This window comes from Procambarus clarkii, chromosome 20, assembly GCF_040958095.1.
Source record: "Procambarus clarkii isolate CNS0578487 chromosome 20, FALCON_Pclarkii_2.0, whole genome shotgun sequence".
Classification (NCBI taxonomy): Eukaryota; Metazoa; Arthropoda; class Malacostraca; order Decapoda; family Cambaridae; genus Procambarus; species Procambarus clarkii.
Window position 1 is genome coordinate 34979426 of NC_091169.1, and position 26734 is coordinate 35006159.

Here is a 26734-nt window from a genome sequence, read left to right on the forward strand (position 1 = left end):
TAAAATTATGAGAAGGATTAAAACAGAAGAGGACTGTTTGAGGCTTCAAGAAGACCTAGACAAGCTGAAGGAATGGTCGAACAAATGGTTGTTAGAGTTTAACCCAACCAAATGTAATGTAATGAAGATAGGTGTAGGGAGCAGGAGGCCAGATACAAGGTATCATCTGGGAGAGGAAATTCTTCAGGAGTCAGAGAAGGAAAAAGACTTGGGGGTTGATATCACGCCAGACCTGTCTCCTGCAGCACATATCAAGCGGATAACATCAGCGGCATATGCCAGGCTGGCCAACATACGAACGGCATTCAGAAACTTGTGTAAAGAATCATTCAGAACTTTGTATACCACATATGTCAGGCCAATCCTGGAGTATGCAGCCCCAGCATGGAGTCCATATCTAGTCAAGGATAAGACTAAACTGGAAAAGGTTCAAAGGTTTGCCACCAGACTAGTACCCGAGCTGAGAGGTATGAGCTACGAGGAGAGACTACGGGAATTAAACCTCACTTCGCTGGAAGACAGAAGAGTTAGGGGGGACATGATCACCACATTCAAGATTCTGAAGGGGATTGATAGGGTAGATAAAGACAGTCTATTTAACACAAGGGGAACACGCACAAGGGGACACAGGTGGAAACTGAGTGCCCAAATGAGCCACAGAGATATTAGAAAGAACTTTTTTAGTGTCAGAGTGGTTGACAAATGGAATGCATTAGGGGGTGATGTGGTGGAGGCTCACTCCATACACAGTTTCAAGTGTAGATATGACAGAGCCCGATAGGCTCAGGAATCTGTACACCTGTTGATTGACGGTTGAGAGGCGGGACCAAAGAGCCAGAGCTCAACCCCCGCAAACACAACTAGGTGAGTACAACTAGGTGAGTACACACACACACACACACACACACACACACACACACACACACACAGCCCTGAATAACCAAACCGGTTCCAGTACATGATCCTAAGACTAAATACCAACATAACAATATCATACTCGAACAATGGGGGTATTTTCAGGCTTTCTGAATTAAACAGAATTTCGGGCACTCCATTGCGAGCAAACCTGAAGCAAAATTACCGCCTAAAAGTGTAATCCGGATTTAGATATCGATCCTGGGATTAGTGCTGTTGTCAGACTTCCGGAGGGTCGCCCCCAACGCTGCCAACCTTTGCTAACAAAGCTACTCATTCTACTGCCGTTATTATCATCTTCAACTAAGGCAGTCTGTAAATAAACAATAGTTTTAAACTGTTCAGTCGCTCGTTACAAAATATGCAAATAAAAAATCTTGAATATGAGAGAGAGAGAGAGAGAGAGAGAGAGAGAGAGAGAGAGAGAGAGAGAGAGAGAGAGAGAGAGAGAGATAAAGAGAGAGAGATAAAGAGAGAGAGAGAGAGAGAGAGAGATAAAGAGAGAGAGATATAAAGAGAAAGAGAGAGAGAGAGAGAGAGAGAGAGAGAGAGAGAGAGAGAGAGAGAGAGAGAGAGAGAGAGAGAGAGAGAGAGAGAGAGAGAGAGAGAGAGAGAGATATAAAGAGAGAGAGAGAGAGATAAAGAGAGAGAGAGAGAGAGAGAGAGAGAGAGAGAGAGAGAGAGAGAGAGAGAGAGAGAGAGAGAGAGAGAGAGAGAGAGAGAGAGAGAGAGAGAGATGCAACAGACTACCTTTTTGTTCGTTCCAGGAATAAATATCCCCGCGGCCCGGTCTCTGAAAGATATTGCAAATACAGTATAAGAAACACTGAAATCTGAAATAAACACACACACACAGAGTAGGGCACCGCTCCAGTGTCAGGTAAGTCCACTACGGGCTCACCATAGCCCGTGCTACTTGCCCCGCTCCTGTGCCGGGTAAGTTACGGGCTCACCATAGCCCGTGCTACTTGGAACTTGTTCCGAGTAGATGAATCTATAACACCATGAAATAAAGAACTAGACCTCATGCAGTATAACAAACACTCGTGAAGTAGTACCAGAGCAAGCATGCAGTAGCCACGGTTTTCTCTACGGTATTATGGGTGTTCAACTGGACTAATTAATAGGCTTTAAACGGCCCATCCTCCTGTTTAGGTGGTACTTGTAGTAACGATGAGGACCATCGTAAAAGGTCCTTCTTTGAGGGGGGGGGGGGGCTTTTACTTCGGAGGTGTTTTTTCTAGACGTAAAAGGCAATTAGAGAGTAGATATTGGTATTACTGAATTAGGACAAACCGGGAAAGTTTTTGTGTTGATGTTGCAAAGAAAAATTAACCTAACCTTCCTAGGCCTAATTCACGCTATATGAGGCCTAATATAGTACATATATCTGCTATACTAGGCCTAGGGATATTTAAGTTTGGTTTTTAGCTTTATTTTTGTCGGACTCTATATAGTACAAAGTTCTACTATGTAATTGTCCATTACGTCCATATATGTACGATGGTCCAGTTACAAAAAAGTACGATCTAAATAGGAGGATTGAAATTGAAATAAGTTTATTGAGGTAAAATACACACAAAGGGCTGAGGTAGCTCAAGCTATTCTCACCCCGTTCAGTACAACGTGTTCATACATCTATATACACACATCACAAACAATAAATATATTGCCGAACATTCTGAGAGATAAACATACAATTCTTCCTTTACACAAGTAGTATGGTATCAGAGTACACACAAATACATTTATGACTTAAGTAGAACTGGATAAGCACCTCCAAAGGATACCTGATCAACCAGGCTGTGACTCAGGTATCAGGCTGCGAGCAGCCGCGTCCAACAGCCTGGTTGATCAGTCCAGCAACCAGGAGGCCTGGTCGACGACCGGGCCGCGGGGACGCTAAGCCCCGGAAGCACCTCAAGGTAACCAAGGTAGGTATACTGTATAGACAATTTGCAAGAGACATGCAGATAATTTAACAAAAGATGAGTCTTGGTGCATCAACCTTCCCGCTGAACAGGAGGATGGGTTGCTTTAAATCTAATCTTAAGACAAAGGGAATTAGAACTGAAAGAAAATAAAGTGTCATATCGAATAGCCATTAATCAACGCTGATTTATTAAAACATCAACATTGATGTTCATTAATAAATGTCATAATTAAGGTGGTAGCCTATGATGAAATAATAGCATATTCATTAGAAACAAAGCTTATAAATATTAGAAATGGGCCAAAATGCGCAACACGATCAATACTTTTTCATTAATTTTCAGTGAATGAAAAGTTAGTGCTACTGAATGCTTCGTCGAGGGAAAATGAGAGGTCCTGCATCTGGCCGGCCGGTGTCTGGCAACTCTCCCCCTACAGATGCCAGGGTCTGCTACCACCATAACTTTAAATATAACTATAAGACTAATGAACTGTTGTTTTAGAAATTACAGTTCTTACATTTGTATATTATGAATGATCACACTAATATTTATATCTACTTATTGCCTACATCACTAAAACTTACAGTACATTAGGAATAACCTTTAAAGCGGTATCGATAGTCATATAAAATAACTTGAACTCTAAACTTACTTAAAACAGCACACACAATTTTGTTTTAAAAAAAATAGCCATGCTTAGTAAATGCTAAATTATTTTTAATAATTGTACATAAAATTACAAAAGTGAGTGAGCAACATGTAAGACTTTATATTATTGGAACTGTTGTTGTTGGCAGCGTTGTAGGAGGCAGTTGAAGCTCAGCTGTTGTGAGGGGGAGGTCGTGCCAGACGCTCTCCCGTGCTCTTGTCTCTGTCAAGGGTGTTTCTAACCGCATTTGGATGTATTTCTAAAGTTTATTATTTGGCCTGTAAGTGGCGATTGCCTTTGATAACATAGCCCTTTTAGGTACGGTAGAAAAAAAATTACTCGGAAATCTGTGGCTGTATCGTGACAAATCACAGCTATATGGTGTGTAATATTTATTGTAGGCCAGTTGTCTAAACTCCCAGTGACCGAAATAACGTCTCCCAAAATTTGGAAGTACTTCAGGCAACGTGATATATATATTTTCTAGCGATTACTAAGGTGGGCGAAGCCCCACAAGACGGAATACTGCAGCGGGCGACCCCGGCGGACACAGCCTTCCCCTTACATTATGAAGAGGTAAGCCAAGCTACCTTTTATCTCCAGGTTACAGCTTTTTGTATTTCGTAGCTTTGTAGTGTGAGCGGTTTTTGTAGCTGACGTGATACATAATCGTCATGTCTCACTTGGGCTATGAGGTTAAACTGACCGCTGTTACCAAGGCAACAAGGCTGGCTTTGGTGGGCTCCCAACACCAGTTACTGAGTGAGGCTCTGGCGTCACACACCGTGGGGGAGCTCTGGCGTCACACACACCCCTAGGGGAAAGCTCTGGCGTCACACACACCTAGGGGGGAGCTCTGGCGTCACACACACCCCTAGGGGAAAGCTCTGGCGTCACACACACCTAGGGGGGAGCTCTGGCGTCACACACACCGTGGGGGAGCTCTGGCGTCACACACCTAGGGGGGAGCTCTGGCGTCACACACCTAGGGGGGAGCTCTGGCGTCACACACCTAGGGGGGGGGGAGCTCTGGCGTCACACACCTAGGGGGGGAGCTCTGGCGTCACATACACCTAGGGGGGAGCTCTGGCGTCACATACACCTAGGGGGGGAGCTCTGGCGTCACATACACCCCTAGGGGGAAGCTCTGGCGTCACACACACCTAGGGGGGAGCTCTGGCGTCACACACCGTGGGGGAGCTCTGGCGTCACACACCTAGGGGGGAGCTCTGGCGTCACACACCTAGGGGGGAGCTCTGGCGTCACATACACCTAGGGGGGAGCTCTGGCGTCACACACCTAGGGGGGAGCTCTGGCGTCACATACACCTAGGGGGGAGCTCTGGCGTCACATACACCTAGGGGGGAGCTCTGGCGTCACATACACCTAGGGGGGAGCTCTGGCGTCACACACACCTAGGGGGGAGCTCTGGCGTCACACACACCTAGGGGGAGCTCTGGCGTCACATACACCTAGGGGGGAGCTCTGGCGTCACACACACCTAGGGGGAGCTCTGGCGTCACACCTAAGGGAGTTCCGACGTCACACATTTTGAGGGATGACGTAACACTTGGGGGGGACGTAACACTAGGGGGGGTAACACACCTGCCAGTAGCATGACATTTGTGTGTGTGTTTATGTATGTAGGTTAGATTAGCATTTTATAAGCACTACAATCACCTGTGGTTGATTGTTCAATAAATCGCTGAGCTATATGTTTAACAGATCTCTAACCCTGTCTATGAAGGACAAGAAAATGTATATATATGCTGATTAGCATTGTAAATGTGTGGCCACGTTAGTGGTAGAAAAACAATAAATAAAACAAATTGCACCAACCCTCCTAGTACACTGGCTTTCATTCCATATTTACTTGGGCTGGACTGTAGAGCGACGGTCTCGCCTCCTGCAGGTCGGCGTTCAATCCCCAACCGTCCAAGTGATTGGGCAGCATTCCTTTTCACCCATCTCATCCCAAATTCTTATCCTGATCCCTTCTAAGTGCTATATAGTCGTAATAACTTTCCGCTTTCTCCCGATAGTTCCCTTCCATTTTTGTTTTAAATTTTAAAGTAGTGTACTGTATATGTTTGCCGATGGGTTCGCTTTTGAAGCATGGTACTGCGCACGCGTGCATGTATAGCATAAACTATCTATTAATCTATTGCCAACTTCATAGACATAATTGAATCTTTGTATGCATTCTTCATTGCTGAATTCATCCTTCGTGAATTGCATAGACTCTTAATGTATTGGGGTGACAAAATCTGCAATCGAAATTTGTTCGGCGCTGAACAGCCTACTTAAAAGAACTACTAAACCACGGAACACGGGACTCCCGATAGACTATTTTTCTTTTCTGTGTAACATATGTACATTATGTTTGTTTGGATACCATAGACTACATGAAGAGGGACATAGTTTGTGTCAAGAGCTTTCTACAATACAATTGCTACAAAATCTCTATCACGCAGGATGGTTAGTCATAACCATCCAGTCATGTGTTCAGTATCCAGAAGATGGGTAAATAAAAAACTGGATTGTTCTCTCATATATTCACTGGGTTTTGTAATTACTGAATACATCCTGTATTTCAGGTTGGAGCTTTGTCGAAGGCTTGCAATATTTATCATGACATACTGGCGTGCCAGTTCAAAAAGGCAGTCCTGTAGCGAAAAGTATTATTTGCATATTCCATTGTTTTCTGTAATGGCTTCTGTTTTTTTAGGAATATGTGAAAATATATATAATTACAAAAAATACAGCATGCAAAACTGCTTACGCATTTTTGTTTAATTGTTATGAGTTTTTTTTAATAAGTGCGGGGTGATAGAGACTTGGTGGTGGGTGGGGTCTTAGGGGTGTGGTAGGTGGGGTCTTAGGGGTGGTGGTGGTGGTGGTAGTGTCCGGGGACCACAAGGGGCTCCTTGTCTCCTCTCTCCGCTTACCTTGGCAGAATAAGGCACGTCTTCTCGGTAAGACTGCTGTGTTTGATAATAGACACCTAATGTATGTGTATATAAGAGCGCCAGTTTGCACAAGTGTGTAAGCTTACCAGTACAGTGTATTGTTGTGTACATAGCTCAGTCTAGTGTCTACTCATGTTCTGCCATAAACTTGCTGGGGCATGCAAAGAACTTGTATGCGTAACTTTTGGTTACCTTTTGATGATTCCGGTGTGATCAACGTCCCCGCGGCCCGGTCTCTGACCAGGCCTCTTGGGAGGTGGTCTGGTCAACCAGACTGTTCGACCCGGCTGCTCGCTCGCAGCCTGACGTACGAGCCAGTTTTATTATTGTCGTAAAATAATTGAAGGGCCGCCCGGATGAGGTTTTTGTCGAAAATCACCGTAAAACAAAGTTGCCCAGATATTAGGGAAGAGTTGAAGGTCATGCGCAGTAACTAAGGAAGTCTTATTTCATTTTAACGGCCTCAAAGAAAGACTTCGTAATTAACTTTGGTGAGAGGTGAATAATTCTGATATTTATTGAGGTGCGGAGGTTTTTATAATTATTGTTATCTGCCAAGCCTAGAGGCTGTGGTTTTTGTTGTCATTCAGGTTTAGAATAATATTATCTTAATGTAAATGCTAAGTGTTATTTCTTATGGTAATATTGTTATAGTAATTGCCTAAGTAATTTCCTATTTGTAGATACAGGATGAGAGCCACGCACGTGTTGTCTTGTTAGTACAGCAGTGCTATAATTTATTAAAATTATTACATTTTTTCCATAATATTATCATGCTAAGTATATTAGGGTTGTATTTTTGGAGTGAGTGTTGGTCATCATTCTATGGAATGGACATCAATCCACTTGAACGCGTTCAGAAAACGATGCCAGTTAAACCCGGCTGAGGTGTAGAAACTTTTCATGTGAAAAGAAATGTAAAAGAGCTTGATTTACATTCACTAAAAAGGCAGAGATTGGGGTGACATGGTTGAAGTGTACAATGGGGGTGTTAATAAGGTATTAAAGTTATCACACAAAATAGAACACGAACCAACGGATATAAATTGGATAAGTTTAGATTTAGGAAAAACCTGAGTAAATACTAGATTGAAAATAGGGTTGTTGATTTATAGAACAGATTGCTGGGTAACATAATAGACGTGGGATCACTGTATTGTTTCAATCGTAGGTTAAACATGTGTGAATGAGCTAGGTGGATATAAGTAGGAGCTCCCTCATAGGAGTAGGAGGCCTACAGTCCCCCCCCCCCCACCTACCCCTGTTTTTGTACGTTCTTCTCTGAAAATGTCACCTAAACTCGGGAAGGTTGACAATCAGGTTCTTTATTAAAATATTATATTCATGTTGTTAATAGGCTAATAGTAACAAGAAAAATAATATAATTTATTTATGAATGATACATTTATATTATTTACATGTACTTAAAGTATTAAAATTTTCTTTTGTTCCAGAATTTATTTCACATAGAACCCAATAAAATATTTTATTAAAACAGCCCAACACGCTCACGTGAGAACAATAACCTGCAGTAAGCTCTATAAATTAATCATAGATTTCCAACACTATGTTGGAAATATTTGCAAAAGTATGAAAAGTGAAGCATGTTGACCGATTTTTTTTATAAGACTAAGCCTTAGGGAAGCAACACTGAAATGTCATTACACTGCCGCTTGTCTGGGAAGTCCCCAGCCGTCACTTGGAAGCACAGAAGGAAACACGTAGGAATATCTGGATGGGAAAGAGAGAGAACAGGGCATGAAATGAATGGTGGAACCGGGACTCGAAGATAATTTTGTTTTAAAGTGGATGAAGGGGGGAGACAGGGATGGAGTGAAGACAAAGAGACTGAAGGATAGGGGCAGGGCATGAAATAAGATTACATCAATGGTGAGGGGATGAATAAGGAAAATAAATTGATAGAGATATGGGATGGGGGTAAGATTTAAAACAAGGGGTTGAAAGCGGGGGCCAGACAACACATTGTAAACAAAGACTGCCACCGGCTCCAGCCACGGTTACCAGGCGTTGCAAATGCCATGCCTTCATATCACGCCTCACCACACCATCTGCCAGCCACACTCACCACGTCTCATCCAGGCCACACTCACCACGTCTCATCCAGGCCACACTCACCACGTCTCATCCAGGCCACACTCACCACGTCTCATCCAGGCCACACTCACCACGTCTCATCCAGGCCACACTCACCACGTCTCATCCAGGCCACACTCACCACGTCTCATCCAGGCCACACGTCCGCCCAAAAACCTATTCGCATCAACAAAGGCCAAGTTCTCGTTCATCCACCCGCCAAACCCCATGTTTATAAATGAAAAACACTTGACATACGACTCGCAATTGATGTATGTAGTTTTATCGTTCCCAGGAGAGGGTTCTGGCCGCCGCTTTAACGAGCCAAGCCTGAGGGCAGGATGAAATATGATAATTGCCAACAGAACCAAACCACTAAACTTAAGTTACGCCCAGCTATTCGGCACATTTTAGTACGTAATAATATTAACGTCAAGAAAGTACAAATTTTGAATACAGAGTGCGTTAAAATTGACGAATGTGACTTTGGGGGTTGACCGCCGGATGAACGAGCCTAGCCTGAGGATCCAGAGACATGCGCCTCACATTAAGTAACACTTCTCGTCCGCGTGTTTTACACCTTGGCACAGTGAAGCTGGCAGGTGCAGACAAAGCCCAGTATTCAACACTAATATTACTAACTCCCATGAATTAAATTAACTAATCTAATCGAGAATCATGTAAATGTTACACTCACTGAATCCACAGGAAGTGGATTCTACTGAATCCATAGGAAGTGGATTCTACTGAATCCACAGGAAGTGGATTCTACTGAATCCACAGGAAGTGGATTTTACTGAATCCACAGGAAGTGGATTTTACTGAATCCACAGGAAGTGGATTTTACTGAATCCACAGGAAGTGGATTTTACTGAATCCACAGGAAGTGGATTTTACTGAATCCACAGGAAGTGGATTTTACTGAATCCACAGGAAGTGGATTTTACTGAATCCAGGCTTCTTCCTGAAACTAGTCTTAAATTTTACATATAACCTCCATGTACAAATAAATCACACTAACCTACCTACATCCGAGGGTTATATATAAAACTTAAGACTGGATTCACTGGACTCCCAGTTTGTATAACTTATACCATATCGTGATACAGGGGGGGGGGGCAAGATGCGCAGCTGGGAGTGTACCCTTGTCGCTGGTTCGAGTCGATTTCCGTGCTCCACTTGATTTTCTCACTGATGTATATATCACGTTAGGGTGATTTGTGTGTGTGTAAATGTTGCCGTTCCCTATGTATGAAGTTGAGAACCTCAAAACTGTCACACCACGACCACATCCTACGCGCTTGCCCTCCACCGTCACACCGTGACCACATCCTACGCTCAGCCCTACTGTGTATGACTCGTTTTCTCCAGTCCCTTTTATATCAAGTTCCCGCCATTGTAGCAGAATTTTTTCCACTGCATCACTCGCGCCACTGTACGCCCCGTCCCCCCCCCCCCTGCTCCATACTCTCCACCATTGTATCCTCCCCTCCCCTTTCTGGTATCCATACACACCCTCCAAGCCCATACATTCAGCCTATACCTGCTTGATGGGATTCTGGGAGTTCTGCTACTCCCAGAGCCCGGCCCGAGGCCAGGCTTGACTTGTGAGAGCTTGGTCCAACATGTTCTTGTTTGTAGCGGCCCGCAGGCCCACATATCCTCCACAGCCTGGTTAGTCCGGCGCTCCTTGGAGAAAATTATCTATTGTATCATAGGTCTAACAGACTTAAGAATATTAAACAACACATTGAAATCACAATAATATGAACCCTCTGTGAGATAACCTGTGGAGCAGGAGGGTTCGAATCCACCGTCCTGCTCCGAAAGAATTTCTCGAATTTCAACTATGTTAGCCAGACCTTCGTTGCAACAGATACTTGAATTAAGCAAAACTCTCACAAGACTGCGAAAAAAACTCTCACAAGAACTGTGTATTAGGGCATTCAGCCCTAATACACCACTGTCTTTAAACGGGCTAACTAGCTCCAATTTGCCATAACTGCAACACTAATCTTATCCAATTAGTTTTGTTTTTTTGTGGCACAGACGTGGTCATTCATTTTCAATGCAAACCAGCATGTACAGTACTGTATATACAAGGAGACCTCAGTGGCCGGTTTTGGGCGACCGCTAACTTCCTCTCCCACCCTTCCCACGTCACATACTCCCTCCCCTCACAGGTCACATGCTTCCTCTCCCTCCCTTCTCACGTCCCTCCCTCCCTCCCTTCCCACGTCACGTCCTCCCCTCCCACGTCCCTCCCTTCCCACGTCACATACTCCCTCTCCTCTCCCCTCTATTCTTTACGTGGCTACAGAAATAGAAGACTTCTGACTCCTGTTAGCAGGTTTAGAACATTCCTTTTCCACAAAAGTTTCTCAGAAACACGTCCCAATAATTGATTTATAAACCGTTAACGCTTGTTGCCCAGTCAGTCTTCTCCGGGTTGACGCTGGGAGAGTTGTATGTGTTATATGTACAGTACAAGACCAACTACTGACCGATTGATTGATTGATGAAGGCATACATGGGCATGAATATCCCCCGTAAAACTACTGACCATTCCCAGGCTGCAGCCCACAACAGCTGTTCTAATTTTTATGGTACTACTAGGTGAATAGAGGAATTAGGTGAAAGGAAACGTTGCCCAAGCGCTTCCGTTCGCGTGAGCAAGAAATGTAATGCACAGAAAAAGTAGACGCCATTGAAGGAGGCCTTGCCTCTCAGGGATAGGCTATTGGACCAACGCTCTAGGTGAGATGATTGATTGATGAAGATTAAGCCACCCAAAAGGTGGCACGGGCATGAATAGCCCGTAAGTGGAGGCCCTTTTGAGCCATTACCAGTATCAATAGATGATACTGGAGATATGTGGAGGTGCGTCTGCACCCTGCGTGACGGGAGATGTCTCCCGAGTCTAGGTGAGAGTCGACGCTGTCATATAAATGTCAACGCCGTCCATGGCGACAAAAGCTAGGCTAACCTTCGCCCACTTACAGCCTGAACCTTTAACACTGCCGCAGCGCCGCACCGCAACACAGCCTAGCATGAGAACCAGTAATGGTGCCTCACTGAAATGTTCCACTTGCCGAATAACCCGAATTCCCTTCATTAAGATTTGTTGTCGATACGTTAAGTTCAACACTGGACGAAATGCACTTTGTGTATTTTGAACCAGTAGTAGCTTAGCAACCTGGCCCCAACATAATATGCCGATTATTTACAATTGGAAAATATTAAAGAGTGACTTTAACTACGCTCCGAAATAAACTCTATGAGACGAGGAGCCGTGGCAGGAAGTGCAGTGACCACATAGAAAAGCACAGGTATAGTTCTAACGACATCAAGGAATCATGATTTCAACACTCCCCGTCTATACATAAGGGGTATAGCTAGCCGACCATTGACGGTCTTCTAAAGATAACTTGATAAACACCTTCAAAGGATACCTGGTCAACCAGGCTGTGATTCATGCGTCAGACTGCGAGCAGCGGCATCTAACAGCCTGGTTGAAAAGACCACCATCCAGGAGGCTGTTCAGGGACAGGGCCGCGGGGATATTGATTCCCAGAACCCATCACAAACTAAGGTGCTGATAACATACACACGTACACAGCGTTCAGGAGTCACCGTCCAAGGACCCGGGTTCGATTCCCGGCCAAGACAGAAATGAGGAGTTTCTTTCACCTTATGCCTCTGTTTACCTATCAGTAAATAGGTACATGGGTTATGTGAGTTAGCTCCTGCGGATTGCATTCTCTCTCTCTTCCTCTTTTCTCTCTATACATAAAACGATAATTTACTAATTTTCGTTTAATACGCTATTAGTAATTTGGACTGATTAATCATGACATGATGGAAGCTGATTTCGTATCAAGATGGAGACGTCATAGATGCTTTGACCCAGATAGTCAACAGTTGGTCTTATTAATATGATAATTGATACACAGAACATAGATTGAACCCAAAGATTATTAGACCATACTGTCAAGTGTTGATACTGAAGGAAATTCTACAGTAGGTATATATGTTTTCTACAAGTTTAAAATTGGACTGATTCAAATTATCATTTGATCAGACTCATTTCTTAATCCCAGTTTGGCCTCCTTGGTCTAACACTTGGTCTTGTTAGTGTCATATTGGTCTATTGGAGACATGTACAAGCCTAGGCAAACTCCTTTAAATATTTGGGTTATAATTGCATATAGTTTAGAACCTTCCCCATAGGGTTGTGGTGCAGGTGGGCGTCCAGGGTTGTGATTGTGAAGAACCTTCCCCATAGGAGGCCAGGAGGTCTCCCCTCCCACAGCAATCAGGAGGCCTGGTCGACGACCGGGCCGCGGGGACGCTAAGCCCCGGAAGCACCTCAAGGTAAGGTAGGGTTGTGGTGCAGGTGGGCGTCCAGGGTTGTGAACAACCCCTCCGAGCTCAGTGGCCACAATACTCGGCAGGAATGCCAGCTTATGCTGAATTAACGTCATGATTCCGTTGAACGTCGATTCAACGTGGAACTAACGCGACTCTGTTATTGTATCCACTGGGAGGGTTTTGCTGTAGTGTATAGTGGGTGGCGGGTCGTGCTGCTGTTGTTACACCTGCAGTACGACTTTTATAAATGTTGATATACACCTGGGTGCTTGGTCCACGGCAGTAATTAATTACCTGTGGTGTCGGTTATGCTAGATAGATTACAGCCAAGGCGCGTGTGCGCGCTCGCTTGCGTGTGCAAATAGTCGTTTACTCGTTTTACTTTGTCGAGATCCAATATGTGTAACGAAGGAAATCTGTCGTTAATTTATGTATAACAGAAAATTATAAAAGAGTTTGCCCAAATAATCTTTAAATTTGTTGCTCCGCACAGAGCATTTTCACTCCGCATCTCATTAAATAAGTTTGTCGTATGTTAAGGTAATCGAAACGTAGACAAAAACCCTATGGTAAAAATAAGTAATATTTTATTACTTATTTTTAAGGGGGGGGGAGAGGGAAGGGGGGGGGGGGTCAGCCTCCACCACACACTGGTGGAGGCTGACTCCATACACAGTTTCAAGTGTAGATATGATAGAGCCCAGTAGGCTCAGGAATCTGTACACCAGTTGATTGATAGTTGAGAGGCGGGACCAAAGAGCCAAAGCTCAACCCCCGCAAGCACAAATAGGTGAGTACACACACACACACACACACACACACACGTACGTGCGCTCTTCTCAGACAGAAAGAGCTACATACAAGCAGACAGACATACTCAATAAGCTAGAAAGAATATATACAAAACGAGACAGAAGAAGCACACGAGACAAACTTTAATACAGTTATTCATCTAGGCCTGTGCATACTCTGGTATACTGGTTGATCTGTGTAGCCAGACACAATGTTTATTGGGCCTGTAGGCTTCCTTTCACTTGGGAGAAAAACATAGCCTAACGCTGAGTTTAAACTTTAGTAATAATAAAAAACTCCATATTTCTTGAGATGCTAGAAAGGTTAGTGGAGAAGTGTCACGTGGTGCCCACTTTCTCCTGGACACCACGAGAAAGAATTCTTAAATTCTTGAAAATTCTATGAAATAGTTAGATGAAATTCTATGAAAATTCTATGAAATAGCTGTATAGTTAAAGCCTACTGCCGTAGCTGGTAATATTGTTAATTTTTTAAACGGGTGAGGGAGAATGTCTATGTGAGCATCTCCCTCTCATGCTGTGAGGGAGATTGTGGCTGCAAGCAACGTCAGTATGTGTAGGATCTTTAGTGCATTCTTATCCAGTATAGAGGTGACGTCAGGTCTCACCTACACCTGTGCAACGGCTTCCTCGCCTACACTTTTGTTCGTCTCAGGCTGCACTATGACTCGTGCCGTAATGTTTTAATGATGTGTGGCTCATATATATGATTTCAAGTCTCGGGTGTGTGTGACGTGATGTCACGTCTCCAGTAAGGTTTTTGTTTGTGTGACGGACTGACTCACCTGTGTGACGCCAAGCCTTATTCGTTGTTGTTATTGATGCCTTGCTCTGATTCATGACGTCACGTTTTATCTCGTGGTGTTTTGTTTACACTGGTGTTGGTGGTGCTTAGCTTAACGTTTGTGAGGTCACACGTGACCACTTTGTTTACACGCGTGCTGATGCCCGCTAGCTCATATGAATGGGTCCAGCCCGCGCTTTGCCACTGTTTGAAATGCTTTTCAAACAGTGTATTTGCTTTAAACTTCATAATATGTTTGCCTGGTGTTAATTATCTCTTTTGTGCCTGGTTATTCTCTAGGCGAGACATTTACGGGAGTAAGCACAGAACTGAACTACAGGTAATGACGCAATTTGTGTGTACACGACGAATTGCTGATACACCAGCATAGCGGGGGGGGGGGGGGGGTGACTGCGGAATACAGCAGCTGTATTGCACTCCGAGTTGCTCTCCAGCTCCCTTGCCAGTGTTCATATCTGCCCCCGAGGTAATGTTAACAGTTAGGCTCAGCATGTTAAGAGACATTAACTTTGGAGATATTTGTATCAACTTCGATATATATATATATATATATATTATATATATATATATATATATATATATATATATATATATATATATATATAATATATATATATATATATATATAATGTTACAGTTACAACCCCACACACACACTGTGTGTGTGGGGGGTTGGGGGATGCGGAGTGTATCAAGGTCTTTAAAAGAATGATGACTAAGAAATACCATGACTGGTGCTCATGTGTTATGTGGGAGGTGAAGGGGTTCAGGAAGGGGAACTGGGGTGGGTGAGGGAGCTGGAGGAGTTCAATAAACCAGGATGTGTAAGGGAGTCGGGTTTTAACCTCTTGTATTATTAACATGTCGGCTGGTTAATACGATTTCGTATTTGGAATTCAGCAACGAGCACTTAATATCGCAGTATTGTTTTAAATTGTGTTTGAAATTTCAATATCTAAAGCTCAAGTCGCTTGTGAATTATTAAGTACTTAGATTCTTTTAAATTGTAAGACCGGTATTATACTTTTGTTTGAATTAAAACCAATTGTAACTACAGTGAGAAAGTAGCTTATTTAGGAAGAACATACCTGACGTGCATCCGAGCTGATGTAGGCTATGTAAATTTGTGTTTATTTTGGCTGATTGTCGTTGATATGTTAAGGAGCATGCAGTGGGCGTGGCTTGCATGAAGTGGGCAGGTGTGGCGTGGGCAGGTGTGGGCTGTGACCGGTGTTCACAAGTGTAGGATTGGACACCGTGGACAGATGTTGGTGAACTCTACGCTACCTGGAGCGTGTTCTACCCTACTTGGAGCGCGTTCTGGCAGCTCTTTTTACTGATATTTCACATGTTTGCTGGGAAAATATTGAATAGGCGTGGACCTCTGATGGCCATATAGTGTTCTCTGTATCTATGTTACCTCTACTCTTCACGAGGCCTATTCTGGATTTCTTACCATATCGTTCTCTCCAGTATGTTGTTATTTTCCTGTGTAAATTTGAGACCTAGCTTTGTAGTATCTTACCTGCTTGGGGGACCATTCAAGCTTGTTCGCATTTGCGTTGCTCACGTGGCCCCATAAAGTGAGGTGATTTGATGAAAGAACTATGCCCAAGATTACCATCAAAGTGCCGTCGGGACGGTGGTTCAAATAGCCTCGGCTATCATCATCTTTTGTGCGGTCACTGGTGGTCGAGTGGTTTAAGGTACCATGTACACCAGCTGGATTGTGCTCCTGGCGGTCTGAGTTCGAGTCACTTCTGGGGTGTGGAGTTTTCATATATATATACTGTATATATATATATATATATATATATATATATATATATATATATATATATATATATATATATATATATATATATGTATAATATATATATAATATATATATATAATATAATATATATATATATATATAATATATATATTAACGTCGTGGTCATGTGTATATCTTCCTAGGAAGATGGGGTTACAACCCGCAGATTCGTCCAGGTCAGCCTCTATCTGTCGTAGCTCAGATGTAAATATTATCAGCATGATAATACCACTTCAAGTTGACACACTTGAATTAGTACAGAATGAGGCCATGAGGATAATTCTTGGTGCCCCAAGATGCACAAGAATCATCAACATGAGGGAAGAACTGAAGTTTCCAACCATACTAGAGAGAATAATGCAAGTTAACACTACCTTCTGTCTTAAAGTCATGAGAGATCCTACATCTCCTGCATTGCTCAGAGACAAATTATTTAGTGCTGTTAACACCCTTTTGACTGGTGCCGACATACCAACTCACTCCTTTTATGATAATTGGCTGAGAAACAATGCTTACAATCTCATTAAACTTAACATTCCTTTTAAGTGCAATCTACCAGTCTCTGATATTCCTCTTTATCTGTACCCCACCATTCAAGTATCATACACACCTGTCACCAAGAAAGATAATGAGAATCTTGCTCTACTCAAAGCTGTCACTCTTGAAACAATTGCCTCCTCCATCGAGAGTCTAAGATCTCACGAGCACTGTGTCTACACCGACGGCTCAGTCCAGTCTTCTACTGGACGGACTGCAGCGGCATGTAGGTTTTATAGAAATAATATCTGCACAAAGTCTGTCAGTGTCAGGTTAAACAACTGGCTGACCTCCACACAAGCAGAACTAGCAGCATTACATTTAGCAACCAGCACATTAAAAAATATTGGAGGAGGAATAATATTCTGCGATTCAAAGTCTGCTCTTCAAGCAATCGAAAACTTCTCTTGGAAGATCGACAGCAAGAACCTAATACTCCCAATTATAAATGACCTAATTGATGCACAGAGTAAAGGGTCTCGAATCTCCTTTGTATGGATACCTTCACACATAAATATAACCCATCATAATGAGACAGACATTGCAGCCAAATTAGCGTGTAACAAGTTTGAAGTTGAATTAGATCTAGGTATCCCCATCTCTGCTGTCAAAACTGTATTGGTCCAAACATTCAGATCTGATAGGAAAGAACTTACTGACTCCCAACGACCTGAAAGTACTAGTATAAAAAGCTATGATTTGTTCAGATCTGAAACCTACATCTATGGACAGCACAAAACGTCCACTAGACTGTGCGACACAGTGGTTGCAAGGATCAGGTTGGGTTACCGTTACCTGTGGCAGGTGGCTGCAGGTGACGGGTCTCCCAATCCTGAGCACTCCAGTTGCAAACTCTGTGAGCAGGAACTACGGCATGATCTCCCGCACTACATCACTGAATGCCCAGTTATTAGACCTTTCAGACCAGTTGGCATGAGGTACCTGGAGCTTTGCAATTACTTTATTCACTCTCGTATTCTTGAAGATATCCTCACAGTATACCCAAAATTTGCCAGTGCAGGCTATTAAACACATGGCCCTGTATGACTAACCATCCTGCGAGATGGGGACTTGTATTACCACTGCTACCTTATTCAATCTTGTGTTGTTGATATCCTCAAAATGCATCCGGAGTCTGCCAGTGCAGACCGCTTATCACATGTCTCTGTATGACTAACCATCCTGTGTGATGGGGATTTTATAGCATCACCTAGTTAGCTTTTTTTGACACACTGTACTCCACTTCATATAGTCTAGGGTAGCTGCACTAATGCAGATGTACCTCATAACTTAATAAAAAAAAAAAAGTCGTAGCTCAACTTATGGGCTCCCTGTGCCCCTTGCCTCCCCCCCCCCAGCTCCCCAAAAATGGCGTCGTCTGTAACCCTAATATGGGCCCCTTCCTGTACCCCCCGGGAGCCCAACACGCGTGCACTGTTCCCCCCTTTGCCTTTCCTGGTACTAACCATCTTGCAGCAGTAGGTCTTCACCGGTTCCCAGAGTGGAAGATAAACATTAGGCTATCCCCCCCCCCCTCGCCTTCCTATCCCCATCCCGCGTCCTTCATCGCCTACACTCACTCTCCCTCACCTGAGACCTTCACTGTCTAGCCTCTTCTCTATTCACAGGGTTCGCGCGTCTTAGATGCTAATCCATTCCTCTTCCTCTCACCTATGTACTACAAAGTAGTACATAGGTGAGTAGAACCACATGCAGTTGTGTGGATGTGTGATAATGGTATGATAGAATACTTAAGAGCTACAAGCACTTTGCCCCAAGAGTGTAACACTTATATGCTGTTTACTATATTAACCTGCAATGTTAAATGTGATTCTTGTCTTGTGATTCGTGGATTTGTAATCACTGGATTTGTGTGCCCCTTGAGGGACTGGCAGTAAGGGAGGATAGAAAGTCTATGCTACTCTATTCCTTTGAGATGTATTTTATTGTCTCAAGTGAACTTGCTTGAACTTGATACTCTGCTTCACTTTCCCATTTTCTCAGATTTTTCTTAACAACCGCTTCCGTTGTCCTTTAGTGACGCGTTCCCGTGTTCTTAGAATTTCTTTAACTGATTCTATTGTCGTTTAGTGACTGCTCAGGAAAACTAAAAACAAAAATGGCCTAGAGGAGTCTTAATAAAAATAACGACACAGACTAAACAGTACGAGTTAAATTGCTGCTAAAGTTAAAACTCAAATGGAAAGTAATTATTCTAGGTGTGGGAAAAAGGGATGCTGGGCAGAGGGTACCAAATGGTTAGTTTAGTTTATTATGCACCCCATACCTATCTTGTGGGCGGTAATGGAAAGGGTTACAGAGGCACATAATGGGCTCAGGGACTGAACCTCACAATTCATTTAGCTAAGCAAGTTACAGTTTTAATGAGCTAGTTAAATGGGAAATGAAAACTTTCAAGAATCGAACGGTGTGATGCCCATTCCTTGGGATGGACATCACACTAAACCATCAGAGGTCCCCGGTTGTTCAACACCCTCCCAGCAAGCATAAGAAATATTGCCGGAACAACCGTGGACATTTTCAAGAGGAAACTAGATTTATTCCTCCAAGGAGTGCCGGACCAACCGGGCTGTGGTGGGTATGTGGGCCTGCGGGCCGCTCCAAGCAACGGCCTAGTGGACCAAACTCTCACAAGTCAAGCCTGGCCTCGGGCCGGGCTTGGGGAGTAGAAGAACTCCCAGAACCCCATCAAGCAGTGGTGTTTGCTAAGTTGACTAGCTTAAGAACTGCCGTTAAGAATCTGAGTAAGGAATTATTCAGGACCTCTTATACCACGTACGTCAGACCAGTTCTGCAATATGCTGCTCCGGAATGGAGTCCTTATCTAGTCAAACAAAATTTAAAGTTACAGAAAGTTCAGAGATATTCCGCAGACTAATCTCAAAGCAAAGAAATGTCAGTTGTGGGAAATGGCGACATTGATTGATTGATGAAGATTAAGCCACCCAAAAGGTGGCACGGGCATGAATAGCCCGTAAGTGGTGGCCCTTTTGAGCCATTACCAGTATCAAGAGCTGATACTGGAGATCTGTGGAGGTGCGACTGCACCCTGCGTGACGGGAGATGTCTCCCGTGAATGCCGACAGGAATTAAACCATATCTCTGGAAGACAGAAAAGTTGGGGGAAGTCATGATTATCTTGTAAAAAAACATCAGAGAGGAATTGATAGGGTAGATAAGGTCCGACTATTTTGGCACGCTCGAACAAGGGGACGCAGGTGGAAACTCGTGTCTCAAACCACAGACATTAGAAAAAAATGTGCACAAATGAAATGCATTAAGTGAGGTGGTGGAGCATATACAGTTTACAGGCGATGAGTCACAATAACGTGGCTAAAGTATGTTGACCAGACCACACACTAGAAGGTGAAGGGACGACGACGTTTCGGTCCGTCCTGGACCATTCTCAAGTCGATTGAGAATGGTCCAATCTCCGTTGGTCCATTCTCATTCTCCAATGAGAATGGTCCGTCCCTTCACCTTCTAGTGTGTGGTCTGGTCAACATATACGGTTTATATCAAACTCCATACAGTTTGAAATGTAGATGTTTAAAAGCGAGAGAGCACCAACCCATTGACTCTTCAGCATGACTTGATGCCTGCGCCCTGATATCAGAGAACGAACGCTGTATAAACATCAGAGGTCCACGGTTGTTCAACGCCCTCCCGGCGAGTATAAGAAATATTGCCGGAACAACCGTGGACGTCTTTAAGAGAGAACTGGATAGTTTTCTTCAGAAAGTGCCTGACCAACCGGGCTGTGGTGGGTACGTGGGCCTGCTCCAAACAACAGCCTACTGGATCAAGCTCTCTTAAGTCAAGCTTGGGCTCGTGGTGTTTACGAACTCCCAGAACTCCCATCCAGGTACAATTCAGGTATGTGTGGAGATTAAGAGCTTGAACTTGGAGTATCCTGCCCTCCACAATTTTTAATATATTTTTTTTAATAGATTCAGCTACTGGGAACAAAATTCCAAGTAGCACGGGCTATGGTGAGCCCGTAGTGGACTTACCAAGCACAGGGGCGGAGCTTTTTGTGCTCCGTTGTTTGTGCTACGTTGTTGTTGTTTTAGATTTAGCTACTCGGAACGAAATGTCCATGTAGCACGGGCTATGGTGAGCCCGTGAGTTTGAGCTACCTCGCGTCCCCGTTATATAGAGTAACTGGGTCGCAGGCTGCCGCAGGTGTGCAGGGTAACTTCTCCCGTAACAAGGAGGGTAGAAATAGTCTAAGCTATTCTATCCCTTTGAGATGTATTTCTTTCCTGTCTCAATAAACATACTTGAACTCCCGTAACTGTCTTCAGCTAAGTCCTAAGCAAATGTAAAATACTTTATCCAGCCACTGGTTGAGGGGCTGGTCCCAAACCTGCACACAGAAATAACACCACATGAGACCAGAAGACATGGCAGGATGTGCAGAATACCCCCGTTGAAAAGCAGAGGTGCAACAGGTACTCTGAGAGAGAACTCTATCAACATCAGAGGCCCGAGACTGTTCAACACGCTTCCACTACACATAAGGGGCATAACTGGCAAACCCCTCACAGTGTTCAAGAGAGAACTGGATAAGCACCTCCAAAGGATACCTGATCAACCAGGCTGTGACTCATACGTCAGGCTGCGAGCAGCCGCGTCTAACAGCCTGGTTGATCAGTCCAGCAACCAGGAGGCCTGGTCGACGACCGGGCCGCGGGGACACTAAGCCCAGGAAGCACCTCAAGGTAGCCTCAAGGTAGGTAGGTAGCCACCGACACTAGGGGGGGGGATGCACTATGCCCTGGAATATTGCAAGTAACGTGATCACAAACTTGTGGCTCCCCCCACCCCCCCAATACATCTGCCAATGTTTTCAAGGGTTTCGGGCTCCTCCCAGCGTACTCGGGTGTTCGTGAGGCTTTAATTATAGTTTATGTATCGGTGAAAACCAGCTGTGTGCGTGTGTAGGCGCCATTAGGAGTGAAACAGTGTGTGTGTGTGTGTGTGTGTGTGTGTGTGTGTGTGTGTGTGTGTGTGTGTGTGTGTGTGTGTGTGTGTGTACTCGCCTAGTTGTGCTTGCGGGGGTTGAGCTCTGGCTCTTTGGTTCCCTCTCTAGACTGTCAATCAACTGATGTACAGGTTCCTGAGCCTACTGGGCTCTATCAGATCTACTCTTGAAACTGTGTATGGAGTCAGCCTCCACCACATCACTTTTTAAAGCATTCCATTTGTCAACTACTCTGACACAAACAAATCTTTCTAATGTCTCTATGGCTCATTTGGGCACTCAGTTTCCACCTGTGTCCCCTAGTGCGTGTGCCCCTTGTGTTAAATAGACTGTCTTTATCTACCCTATTAATTCCGTTGAGAATCTTATTTGTGATTATCATGGCCCCCCCCCCTAACTTTTCTGTCTTTTAGCGACGTGAGGTTTAATTACCGTAGTCTCTCCTCGTAGCTCATACCCCTCAGTTCGGGTACTAGTCTGGTGGCAAACCAGTATGTGTAGTCTATGTGTAGTAATGTGTAGTGTTTTCTGTGTGACGATAGTGTGTGTAATGACATTGGTGAAGTCTTGTTCCATTTTATCTTGGGTCATTCTGAATCTTGTAAGTGTTCTATTAATCTTCCGGTGGAGGGAAGGGGAGGGAGGGAATTATTATGGGAAAGCGCCAAGGCATTACTACTATATAGCACTTGGAAAGGAGTCAAACGAAGGATTTGGGATGGAACGGGGGGAAGGAATGGTGCCCAACTACTTGGACGGTCGGGGATTGAACGCCAACCTGCATCAAGCGAGACCGTCGCTCTACCGTGGAGTCCAAGTGGTTGCAGCTCGTGTTGAGCCTTACCTTACTAGGTTTCACTGAAATAAGATCCGCCATCAGATTTACAACGAAATCGTCATGTGCTTCCGTTGGGTGAAGGAAGGTGAACAGGTGTGTGGCTTGTGAGAGACCTGTGGCACACCCCTGGAACATTATCTAACACTGTGCGCAGTTACAACCCCAACAGACCACTGGAACATTATCTAACACAGTGCACAGTTACAACCACAACAGACCACTGGAACATTATCTAACACAGTGCACAGTTACAACCACAACAGACCCCTGGAACATTATCTAACACAGTGCAGTTAGAAACCCATTAAGATTTCAACTTAGATTCAACAGAGCAGAAGAAGTTGTTAAACACATGGGACAAAATCTTACAGAAGCGACCATACGAGTCATAAATACTCACACTCCGCCCAAGTAGAACAGAAACAAGCAACACTTAGTGGACCAGCCAGAGGCTTAGGGCCCGCGCAGGAATATCCCTGCAAAAAAAAAAAAAAATCCTATGGATTCATGTACACGTACTTCCTTGGCCAGGACTCGAACCCAGGCAAGAGTCATAAATCTAAGTTCCGGTTACTGAAGGCGTGAATAACAGGGCTTTCTTGCTAAAGCAGTTTGGAACATTAGTTAAGAAAGTTTAGTCTGTGACACACACACGGTGCTACATATATATATCCTTCTAGTCTTGGCACTTTCTTTTGGTAATTAAGAAAGTTAGTTTAATGTTAATGTTCGTACGCGGTGTTGCGCAGCCAAGATCAACTACACTGTGTTTGCTAGTGGCAGGAATGCAGGTCGTGAGCGCCAGGAACGCGGCGAAGGAAGACGGGCTGTACACATACCTGCAGAGGTCCTAACAGTATGTTGGATCACAAGGAGGCGAAGGAAGACGGGCTGTACACATACCTGCAGAGGTCCTAACAGTATGTTGGATCACAAGGAGGCGAAGGAAGACGGGCTGTACACATACCTGCAGAGGTCCTAACAGTATGTTGGATCACAAAGAGGCGAAGGAAGACGGGCTGTACACATACCTGCAGAGGTCCTAACAGTATGTTGGATCACAAGGAGGCGAAGGAAGACGGGCTGTACACATACCTGCAGAGGTCCTAACAGTATGTTGGATCACAAGGAGGCGAAGGAAGACGGGCTGTACACATACCTGCAGAGGTCCTAACAGTATGTTGGATCACAAGGAGGCGAAGGAAGACGGGCTGTACACATACCTGCAGAGGTCCTAACAGTATGTTGGATCACAAGGAGGCGAAGGAAGACGGGCTGTACACATACCTGCAGAGGTCCTAACAGTATGTTGGATCACAAGGAGGCGAAGGAAGACGGGCTGTACACATACCTGCAGAGGTCCTAACAGTATGTTGGATCACAAGGAGGCGAAGGAAGACGGGCTGTACACATACCTGCAGAGGTCCTAACAGTATGTTGGATCACAAGGAGGCGAAGGAAGACGGGCTGTACACATACCTGCAGAGGTCCTAACAGTATGTTGGATCACAAGGAGGCGAAGGAAGACGGGCTGTACACATACCTGCAGAGGTCCTAACAGTATGTTGGATCACAAGGAGGCGAAGGAAGACGGGCTGTACACATACCTGCAGAGGTCCTAACAGTATGTTGGATCACAAGGAGGCGAAGGAAGACGGGCTGTACACATACCTGCAGAGGTCCTAACAGTATGTTGGATCACAAGGAGGCGAAGGAAGACGGGCTGTACACATACCTGCAGAGGTCCTAACAGTATGTTGGATCACAAGGAGGCGAAGGAAGACGGGCTGTACACATACCTGCAGAGGTCCTAACAGTATGTTGGATCACAAGGAGGCGAAGGAAGACGGGCTGTACACATACCTGCAGAGGTCCTAACAGTATGTTGGATCACAAGGAGGCGAAGGAAGACGGGCTGTACACATACCTGCAGAGGTCCTAACAGTATGTTGGATCACAAGGAGGCGAAGGAAGACGGGCTGTACACATACCTGCAGAGGTCCTAACAGTATGTTGGATCACAAGGAGGCGAAGGAAGACGGGCTGTACACATACCTGCAGAGGTCCTAACAGTATGTTGGATCACAAGGAGGCGAAGGAAGACGGGCTGTACACATACCTGCAGAGGTCCTAACAGTATGTTGGATCACAAGGAGGCGAAGGAAGACGGGCTGTACACATACCTGCAGAGGTCCTAACAGTATGTTGGATCACAAGGAGGCGAAGGAAGACGGGCTGTACACATACCTGCAGAGGTCCTAACAGTATGTTGGATCACAAGGAGGCGAAGGAAGACGGGCTGTACACATACCTGCAGAGGTCCTAACAGTATGTTGGATCACAAGGAGGCGAAGGAAGACGGGCTGTACACATACCTGCAGAGGTCCTAACAGTATGTTGGATCACAAGGAGGCGAAGGAAGACGGGCTGTACACATACCTGCAGAGGTCCTAACAGTATGTTGGATCACAAGGAGGCGAAGGAAGACGGGCTGTACACATACCTGCAGAGGTCCTAACAGTATGTTGGATCACAAGGAGGCGAAGGAAGACGGGCTGTACACATACCTGCAGAGGTCCTAACAGTATGTTGGATCACAAGGAGGCGAAGGAAGACGGGCTGTACACATACCTGCAGAGGTCCTAACAGTATGTTGGATCACAAGGAGGCGAAGGAAGACGGGCTGTACACATACCTGCAGAGGTCCTAACAGTATGTTGGATCACAAGGAGGCGAAGGAAGACGGGCTGTACACATACCTGCAGAGGTCCTAACAGTATGTTGGATCACAAGGAGGCGAAGGAAGACGGGCTGTACACATACCTGCAGAGGTCCTAACAGTATGTTGGATCACAAGGAGGCGAAGGAAGACGGGCTGTACACATACCTGCAGAGGTCCTAACAGTATGTTGGATCACAAGGAGGCGAAGGAAGACGGGCTGTACACATACCTGCAGAGGTCCTAACAGTATGTTGGATCACAAGGAGGCGAAGGAAGACGGGCTGTACACATACCTGCAGAGGTCCTAACAGTATGTTGGATCACAAGGAGGCGAAGGAAGACGGGCTGTACACATACCTGCAGAGGTCCTAACAGTATGTTGGATCACAAGGAGGCGAAGGAAGACGGGCTGTACACATACCTGCAGAGGTCCTAACAGTATGTTGGATCACAAGGAGGCGAAGGAAGACGGGCTGTACACATACCTGCAGAGGTCCTAACAGTATGTTGGATCACAAGGAGGCGAAGGAAGACGGGCTGTACACATACCTGCAGAGGTCCTAACAGTATGTTGGATCACAAGGAGGCGAAGGAAGACGGGCTGTACACATACCTGCAGAGGTCCTAACAGTATGTTGGATCACAAGGAGGCGAAGGAAGACGGGCTGTACACATACCTGCAGAGGTCCTAACAGTATGTTGGATCACAAGGTATTTGCTTTCTCAATGTTTGACCAGCTTACCTTCTGTGGCAAGAAGATATGATGCGACCTGTTGCAATGCTTGAGTAGTAGTTTACAGCTTGAGGCAGTGGAGTTTACAGCTATGGGAACACGAGACAGTGGAGTTTACAGCAATGAGAACACGAGACAGTGGAGTTTACAGCTATGGGAACACGAGACAGTGGAGTTTACAGCTATGGGAACACGAGGCAGTGGAGTTTACAGCTATGGGAACACGAGACAGTGGAGTTTACAGCTATGGGAACACGAGGCAGTGGAGTTTACAGCTATGGGAACACGAGGCAGTGGAGTTTACAGCTATGGGAACACGAGGCAGTGGAGTTTACAGCTATGGGAACACGAGACAGTGGAGTTTACAGCTATGGGAACACGAGACAGTGGAGTTTACAGCTATGGGAACACGAGGCAGTGGAGTTTACAGCTATGGGAACACGAGGCAGTGGAGTTTACAGCTATGGGAACACGAGGCAGTGGAGTTTACAGCTATGGGAACACGAGACAGTGGAGTTTACAGCTATGGG

General features: G+C 44.9%; 1 protein-coding gene across 2 annotated transcripts in view; it reads left to right on the forward strand.

Annotated features, from left to right (window-relative positions):
- Window positions 1-3662: 3662 nt before the first annotated feature.
- The window catches only part of LOC123755315 (uncharacterized), a gene marked incomplete in the record, with an annotated part of 206253 nt that continues 183181 nt past the window's right edge, over window positions 3663-26734 (forward strand). For both annotated transcript variants that reach the window (XM_069327856.1, XM_069327857.1), the window contains 1 exon segment: window positions 3663-4074.